This window comes from Peromyscus leucopus, chromosome 1 (genome assembly GCF_004664715.2).
Source record: "Peromyscus leucopus breed LL Stock chromosome 1, UCI_PerLeu_2.1, whole genome shotgun sequence".
Taxonomy (NCBI): domain Eukaryota; kingdom Metazoa; phylum Chordata; class Mammalia; order Rodentia; family Cricetidae; genus Peromyscus; species Peromyscus leucopus.
In genome coordinates this window covers 151,154,160-151,163,068 of record NC_051063.1, presented here as the reverse complement: position 1 = coordinate 151,163,068, position 8,909 = coordinate 151,154,160, and the positions used below count along the sequence as shown (strand labels likewise).

The 8,909-nt window shown below is 41.1% G+C and overlaps 1 pseudogene; it reads right to left on the bottom strand.

Annotated features, from left to right (window-relative positions):
- Positions 1-4,919: 4,919 nt before the first annotated feature.
- On the bottom strand, positions 4,920-5,564 carry LOC114709003 (annotated as a pseudogene).
- Between the last annotated feature and the right edge of the window lie 3,345 nt (positions 5,565-8,909).

Here is an 8,909-nt window from a genome sequence, read left to right as displayed (position 1 = left end):
ACACAGAAACTCATCCTATGCCTCCGCCTCTACCTCTGCCTCTGGAGTGCTAAGATTAAAGTCATGTGTCACCATGAATGGTTCTGGAACCTGCATTTCGACTAGAGCTTCAGGTGAATCTCATCACTGAGTGTATCCATCCTGCTTGTCCCCAGCCAAATGTGTAATTTCTTCCCCATTCTTGTGAATGGGGTGATTATATCATCCTGTAATTCCTTGATGGTGACACTATGCCCTCTAATAAGTTTTGCTGATTGTGGGGACATGAAGTAGTCACTTGTGATGAGGAACAGGCGGTTCTTCAAGAAATATCTGTCTGAAGGGCCTGTTCAGACTACATGTTCCCTACCCTAGACATATCCATTTTCATTGCTCAGACTCTACATCATTCGGCTCTTGGGAGATGAAGAGCAATTTCCTCACATTTGCAGAGTCTCTGTCTGGAGAACTACATTCAAATGCTGGATAGTAGGCAAGGACAGGTAGCAAGGAAGCCAAAGATGGCCTCATGCATTGATTTCGCCACAAGAACTAGAAAAATTGCACTCCATGCCCTGGAGATTTCTCTCTAATCTTCATCCCCCTGCTTGACTCTCCTTTCTCTCCAAAGAAAATCTTTTCTGTTTTCTTTATGTTAAGAATTACCTCCTAGGGGGCCAATGTGATGGTTCTGTGGTAAAGAAGCTTGCTGCTGAGCCTGATGACCTGAGTTTGACTCCTAGTATACAGTGGAAAGAGACAACAAAGTCTCACAAATTGCTCTCTGAATTCCACACAAGCACACACACACACACACACAAGCGCTCGCACATGTACGCATGCAAACACACACAAACACACACACACACACACACACACACACACACACACTAAATAAATAAATGTAAAAAAAAAACCCAAAGCAAGTTACCTTATGCTATGAGTTCTGATTCTTTTAAGACAATTGGCGGGGCATAGTCTTTAAACCAACTATTATAAAGAGACAATTCCTGACCCCAAGAGTTTGGGCAGAGAATGAGAAGAGCTAACTTGATATCTGAAACTGGGCGGTTCAGAGGACATGTACCTCCTCCCTGTGCCCTACCTATGTCTGCTGGGTGTTTTTGTTCTCACATGGCCCTGGCATCTCCCTGAAAATATACAAAACTCTCTGAAGTCTGGCGACTTACTTTTATGACACATGCAGGGCTATTTGAGGGATATAGAGAATGCTAGAACATTGTCACTCCTGATAGCACACTCAGTAGTGAGTAGTGTTGGTACAGAAATGTTAGATCCTCTCATGTGGAACAGTTCCAAGCCTTGGCTACATCACCTCTAAAGGTCCCTGGGGATCTGCCATCGTTGTGTGTAGCAGTACCTGCTTATGGCGACACTGTGGTATAAAGGCATCTTCACCTTCCCATCAACTTCCCCATTCATTTGTAATTCCTTCCTGAGAGCATTTCTCAAATATACCTTTGCACTCAAATGCTTGCTTCAGTGTTTGTATGCAGGAAATTAAGTTATTTTATCAGGGACATAGCATAGCTTGGAGTACAGAAGGCAGAGGGAGGAATCAAGAACTTTCTTCAAATCAGTGCGCTACAGAGTCATCATCCAAACTGTGACTGAGAAGATATTTGAAGAATGAATGTTGGAGTTCTTTGAATGAAAAATGTGCCCCCCTAGGCTCAGGTGTTTGAGCACTTGGTCCCTAACTGGCTGGGGAGGAGGTGCAGCCATGCTGGAGAAAGTATGTCGTTTCTGAGCGTTTATAGCCTTGCCTCATATCTAGTATGCTTTCTCTGCTTCATGGTTGTAGTAGATGATGTAGTAGAAGCTGCCTGCTTCAGCTGCCTGCCATCATGCCTACCCCATGGTTATGGACGGTACCCTGGAGCTGTAAACTAAAATAAACTCTTCAGTAATAGTATTTTTATTCCAGCAACAGAAAAGTAACAGATATATAATATATTTCATATAATAATCTGTATATGAAAATAAAGCACTGAGTTTCAGAGACAGAACAGATGCCTTCAATATGTGTTCTAACCCTGGTGCTGATCTGTCTTTCCCTTTTGCTCTATAGACTGCCTCCTCATCTATATTTCTAGTGAGAGACTGTCCCAATCACATGGTAGATGGACAAAGTCAGATCAGGTAGAGTTCCTGAAAGAACTGTGCAAATTATTAGATTTTATTGCATTGCCTGGTGGTTGTGGTATCAGTCAGAGTTAAGAAAGAAAGCCAACCTCAGCACTCTAAGCAGAATATAAACTCACATGGACACATGGCTCACCTCATTTACTACATTGGCACAAAGCTAGACCTGAGCTGACATGCAGTTGCTGACCATTAACAGAGGATGGGAGATTTTGTACTTGATATTTTACAGGCTCAGTCAAAAGTCTCCCTGAACCAGTTCAAAGGTTCATCTACATAGGAAGCCCATGTTCTCTTTGGTCATCCTTTGGATCTGGGAGTTCTCGGAAGGGTGGTCCCATTTGGTTCAAATCATCTCTCATTAACTGTAGCTGTCAGTTCCTAGGAAGAAGGCTGATGAAAAGCTGTGTGAGGGATCTGCAAGAGGTTAGAGTGACTGATTGAGAACATCTGAAACAGATTTGTCACAGCTGTTGTCATCTCAGGAGAGTGCCTTATGGCTTTGGTTGAAGAAAATGTATTTTCCAATTTGACTGAGCTCAATTTTCTAGGATTGTAGCCACTAGCTCTGTTTCAATGTGGTATGTTATTGTCTCACACCCAGAGATGAGTGGACAAGCCCATAGAAAATCATTTTTAGTTTTTTACTGGTCATATAGCTTCACTAGAAAGTAGCATGATGAGGTTACCAAAGGAATGACACTGGTTGACTCCTTTCCATGCACAGCCTGTGCCTAATCTATTCTTGAAGTATATGAATAAGTTTGTGGATAGAGAGCTATAAGTTCCCTCAAATGTCTGAGAAGTATGTTTGGGGGGGATAAGTGAAAATTGGCATTGGCAAGAGTAGAAACTAGGTTTTTAAGGAAATTGATTAATTTCACTAAGAATGGAAGCTTGACCCAGCTCCTTCTGTTTCTTAGTAAGGGGTTGGGAAAGAGCCACAAAACTCTCCATGGTACCTTTGTAACAGATATCTGATACCCATGCTTACATCTTCTTGGTCACTTCCAGTTAGAGTATTGTGGGAGGCCATGCCACAAGCTCAGACTTCTTTAGATAGCTTCTGCTGCTCATGGGTTATATATTATGCCTCTACAATTCCCACTTCCTCCAACAAGGCCATACTTTCTCCAACAAAGCCACACTTCCTAATAGTGCTGATTCCCATGAGCTTATGGGGGCCAGTTACACTCAAATTATCATACCACTACAATCAGACATGTTTTCATGATTGCCCTCTTTCCTCCCATACCATGTTTTCTTGTTTGAGCCATGGAACTAATGACCTCAACTACTTGTAGAGTGGTTGTAAAGTTTGAGGTCTTGGACCTAGATTCCAACTTCAACCTAGTCTCTGAAGAGTATTGGAAAGAAATTTGAGCAAACCAGAAACACTGCCTGTATTAGTTACTAATACAGAATTTTCTACTGCTGTGATAAAGCACTATGACCCAAGCAATTTATAAGAGGACATGTTTATTTGGGCTTACAGTCCCAGAGGAATGAGTACATCACCATCACAGCCAGGAAGCATGACGACAGACATGGCTGAGCAAGCAGGAAGTAGAGAGAACAAACCTGGAAAGGTATAAGTCAAAGATGATATCCAGTGATATACTACTTCCAACAAAGCCATACCTCCTAAACCTCTCCTAAACAGTACAATCAACTGGGACCAAGTATTCAGATGCCCAAGTATGTGGGGGAACATATCAATCAAACCACCACATTTTCCTTTCTAATTTCCTCCACTCAGGTTACTCTGGTCCAATTTCTCTATCTCTTGCTCAAAAGGTATACAATTGTCTGGTAAAGGAACATCTCAGAATGCCAGGATGCCAAAAACAGCCTAAAAATGTTGGCTCCTGAGAATAGCCCTGTAGGTTCATATATTTGAATGCTTGGTCCCCAGTTGGTTGGACTAGTTGAGAAAAATTAAGAGGTGCGATCTTTTTGTAGGCAGTGTATCACTAGTGATGGGCATTGAGGTTTTAAAGTATTCATGCTGTTAATTCTATTTAGCCTCTCTTTTCCTGCCTCATAGTTGTTGTCTCAATATGTAAACTCTCAGCTACTGCTCCAGCATTATGCCTACTGCCTGCTGCCATACTTCCCACTATAATAGTCATGGACCACCCTCTGAAACTATAAGCTCTGAATAAACTCTTCTATATGTTGCCTTAGTCATGGCATTATAGCACAACAATAGAAAAGTAACTAAGACAGCCTTCCTTCTTGCTTCTGTTTTCCAAGGGTATTCATATGTATATAATTTTGACTTTCTATTTTTAATAAAAAATTGTATTTACTTAGAAGCATTCAGAACATCAACAAAACAGCTGCAATTTTTTTTCAATTACAGAGCGGTATTCAGTTAACAGAACAACAGTTATCTTCGTATAAGCTGCATCAGAGACAACTGAAGATGAAAAAAACAAAAACAAAAAAACAAAAAGAAAAAAACCCCTACAGTCCCCATATATAACTAATTTGTGCTATGCACCGACAAGAACCTGCTTCAAATTTCCATGCTAATTTACAATCCCCAGACTGTACCAGGCAAGGTTAGCAGCTATTGAAAATACCACCAGGACAGGGCTACCTAAAGACACATTTGGTAGTGTGTTAACTATACAAAAAAAGACACTGCACAGTTTAAAAACAAATCTGACACAGCCTTACATTTCAATATTTTTCTTTAAAAAGAGTGAGTTGTGTACAGGTGGGTTACATGCTTTATAGACAAGAAAAAAAACTGTGCTAGAACCAACTTATTCATCATCACTATCTTCTTCATCTTCATCTTCCTCTTCTTCCTTCTCTTCCTCATCCTCTTCATCCTCCTCCTCATCTTTCCCTTTTTTTTTCTTGCTCTTTGCAGCCTTGACCAACCCCTTCTTCGCCGCATCCAGTTTTCCTTTAGCTCTGTAGGCAGCGATACCCTTTTCGTACTTTTCCTTCAGCGTGGGAGCCTTCTCTTTACAGGGCTGCTTGTGGTCTGCAGCAGTGTTGTTCCACATCTCTCCCAGCTTCTTTGCAACATCACCAATGGACAAGCCAGGGCGTTCTCCTTTGATTTTGGGGCAATAATCAGAACAGAACAAGAATAAGGCCAAAGGAAGCCTCTTGGGTGCATTGGGGTACTTGAACTTCTTTTTGGTCTCCCCTTTGAGGGGGTGGTGTAAATTTTCATTTCTCTTTTATAATGAGCCTTGTCAGCCTTTGCCATGTCTTCAAATTTCCCCTTTTATTTAGCAGACATGGTATTCCACCTTTCTGAGCACTTCTTTGAGAACTCTGAGAAGTTGACAGAAGCATCCGGGTGCTTCTTCTTGTGTTTCCCCCCAACAAGTTTGCACAAAGAATGCATATGATGACATTTTGCCTCTTGGCTTCTAAGGATCTCCTTTGCCCATGTTTAGTTGATTTTCCTCCACAAGGCACAGAGTCACCCAATGCCAGTTAGGCTCTCCCTTGGCCCGGTACTATCTCTATGGAGCTCAATGTACCACAATGGCTGTCAATTTTGACATTATTATTCTTGGGCTCCCCTCACAAATCCAAATCCCTAGTAATTTGAGCTGATATACCTATTTGGACACACATTTTACAGATAATAAAATTCAGATTCTGAGAGTGCCAAGTTTCAGGTCTGGGTGAAAGTAATTCTTTAACAGAAGGCAAATCTTTGGCTCTCATATTTCTTCTTTTAATGTTTTAATTGCCCCAGAAGTGGGCCTTCTAGCAGTCTTCAACTGTTACTTGGTCATTACCTGTATGTCATTACATGGACACATGGAGTGTTCTCGGTGTGACTCGGTTTCCTATGCTCCCTTAATCAGTGTCCACCCTTTTCCTACTTCTAAATACTCTATTTCAATAAAGAACTGCTTATGGATCTAAAGACCCCAACCAGGCACTGTGAGACATCCTTATGTGCATTGCTTTATTGTATAATGAACAGCCAGTGAGGCGGAATCAGACATTCCCATTTATAGATAAAGGTATTGCATTTTAGAGAAGTAGAGAAACGTGTCTGAACCTGAGGAGCTCATGGACTGCAGTCAGGTGTCAGCCCCAGGGGTCCAACCTCTCATCAGCACTTACCCACCTTTTAAATTGCTTTCCATGGTGTCCTTCCTCTGCCTCAGGTCCTCCACTGCAGTGTGAGGATATGCTTGCATGTGTCAGCAAACTGGCTATTACTATCTCCCATCTTGTGGTACAGTAGTAAAAATCAAAGCCAGATGATATTGGATTCAGGACAGTGCAGTTGTGGAATGTATTCATGAACTTGAGTGTGACCTACAGTTTGCACCAAGTTTGATTTATATTTGTATCTGCCTGATTGGCTACAAAGGAGTTTGTGATTTTTAAAAACATCACTATACATTATTCCACAGCATGGTATAAAAATACCATTAAGTGCATTTTCAGAATGGTAATACATTTTATAATGGTGGAACTTTGATGGTGTAATTGGGGCTGAACTGACATAATATAGTTCAAGGGAGAGATTTGAGGAAGATATTCAGAAAGAGAAATTTCTGTGCAGCTGAGCAATGGTGGTTTTAATATTCAACAAGTAAAATGCAGCCTTCTGCAATGGTACTTGGCATATCTGTAAAATGCAAAAAAGATCTCTGTACTTCTGGGGCCTTTCTTCTATGGCTAATTGACCATTTGCTCATCCTGACCTTGGAGATCATTTGTGTAAATGCAATTGAAAAACTACATTTAGATATGACTCTAGAAAGCTTTTCATAATGGCCATTTAAAGAAATCAAAGCGATTTTATTAATTCTCAATTTCATAAACCCAGCCAAATGGAGAGCAAAATTCAGAGACCTTACTAGAAAAGAGGAAACAGCAAAGCTTCTTTTTACAGCTCCTCTCTCTCTTGATTAACCCTTACCTGACCTGCAGTGCCCCACTCAGCTTCCTCCTTACCCCATTAAAAACAGTTCCCGTTTGGTGCTTCATGCCTATCAGGATCAATTTTAGTATATTCCTCAGTTTGGGTTGGTTACTGACTCTTTTTCCAAATAGAATTTTTAAATTGAAGGAATGTGCTTTCATACAGGTCAAATATAAAAAAAAAGAAAAGCAATTATACGACCTCAGAGCAAGTGTAAAAATGACAGAGATAAGCCTGCATCATTTAGTATTTCAACTTTTGTATGAAGGTGAACTTTTCCCCAAGCAGGGATTTCTCCTTGGAAAACTGAATATAGTGTTATCTGGGGAGAGGACCATAAGAAACAAGGAATGAAGACAGGGAAGGGAAAGTAAACAATGCCATTTATACAAACGAGCAGGTTACTGCTATAGGCAGCTGAGGCTCCTTCCTACAGTGAGCCTTTGAGAGCTGTTGTAGGACTTGCTTTCTGGTTAGGTTTGCTAAGAGGTCAAGGGTCTGGAGTACTTATCTTTTAACTCCCATTCGTTGTCTGCTAAAAGTGCTCTTTGGAGTGGTGACTCCCTGGACCCTTGCCTTGCTCTCACTGTGCTGGAGGAGACAGTCTTAAGTTGGGAAGTCAGGAGTGTGTGATGAGTACCATTGACAGGTGGGTGAGGAGCTTATGTGGATAGGTAGAATGCACAGTCTGCTTAAGCCTTGTTACAACAGCATCTTTTCAAATATACTCAGGACATGAAATTTCAGTGATGAGAAATTTGACATACATGTATATTTTAAGATTTTTATTTTATGTGTATAAGTGTTTGCTTGCATATATGTATATATATATCATGTGCTTGCAATACCTGTGGAGGCCACACTAGGGTATCAGATCACTTGCAACTAGAGGTATATTGTGAGCTACTATGTGGGTGCTAGGAACCTAACTGCATCCTTCCCAAGAGCAGGAATCACTCCTAATTACTGAGCCATCACTCCAACCCCAACTTGACCTACTTAAAGAACAGCTCAGGCCTCTAATAAAAGTTTTCTGTGGAGATGTTGGTTTTACTAAGTCAACTCTTAGAGCCACCAAGAGCTCAGTTCTTCCTTGCCCCTTTCATTTTATAGACCTCTTTATGAACTGTCTCCCATTTAGGCCTTTCCTGTTACCCCAATTTTCATAACAGATAGAACAGCGAAGAATAGCATCTGTAGAGTAGCAAGTATTGAATAGATAGTTTTTTCTATGGATTTTGCTATCATTATCCATGGTGAAGTGTTCTCCAGTTTACCTGGGTTTCTTAATCCTCCAACTGTGAGTTGATAGTAGAGCTAAAAGAACTTGCAGTGGCTGGGAAGAAAGGGATCAGACAGGGGTGGAAACCTGGTGCCTATGGAAGAATAGCTCACCCAGACTTTGGATCACAGAGAACAATTCACAATGGCAGGGGCATGAAGGGGTGGATCACATCATGACACCCAACCATGAAACAGAAGCTGGACTACAACTGAAGATATGTATAACCTTCAAGGCTTAGCTATGGTGGCCAGCAACTAGACCCCCTTCTCCTAAAAGTTCTACACCTTCCAAAATGGTGCCACTAGCTAGAAACACAGTGTTCAAAACAAGAGTCTGTGAAGAATATTTAAGACTAAGTCTATAACAATGCTTAAAACTAACATTGTGACAAGCCATCTTTCTATTCTCTCTGGAAGTTGGGGGAGTTGATTTTAAGGATAAAACTCACAATGGCTATCACTGCCATAGGCCTGAGATGGAGCAAAGGACAGGCTAAGTCTGTACTACCAGTCAGCAGTGGTGCTGAGGGTGCAGTTCTCCAAAACATCACACTTTATA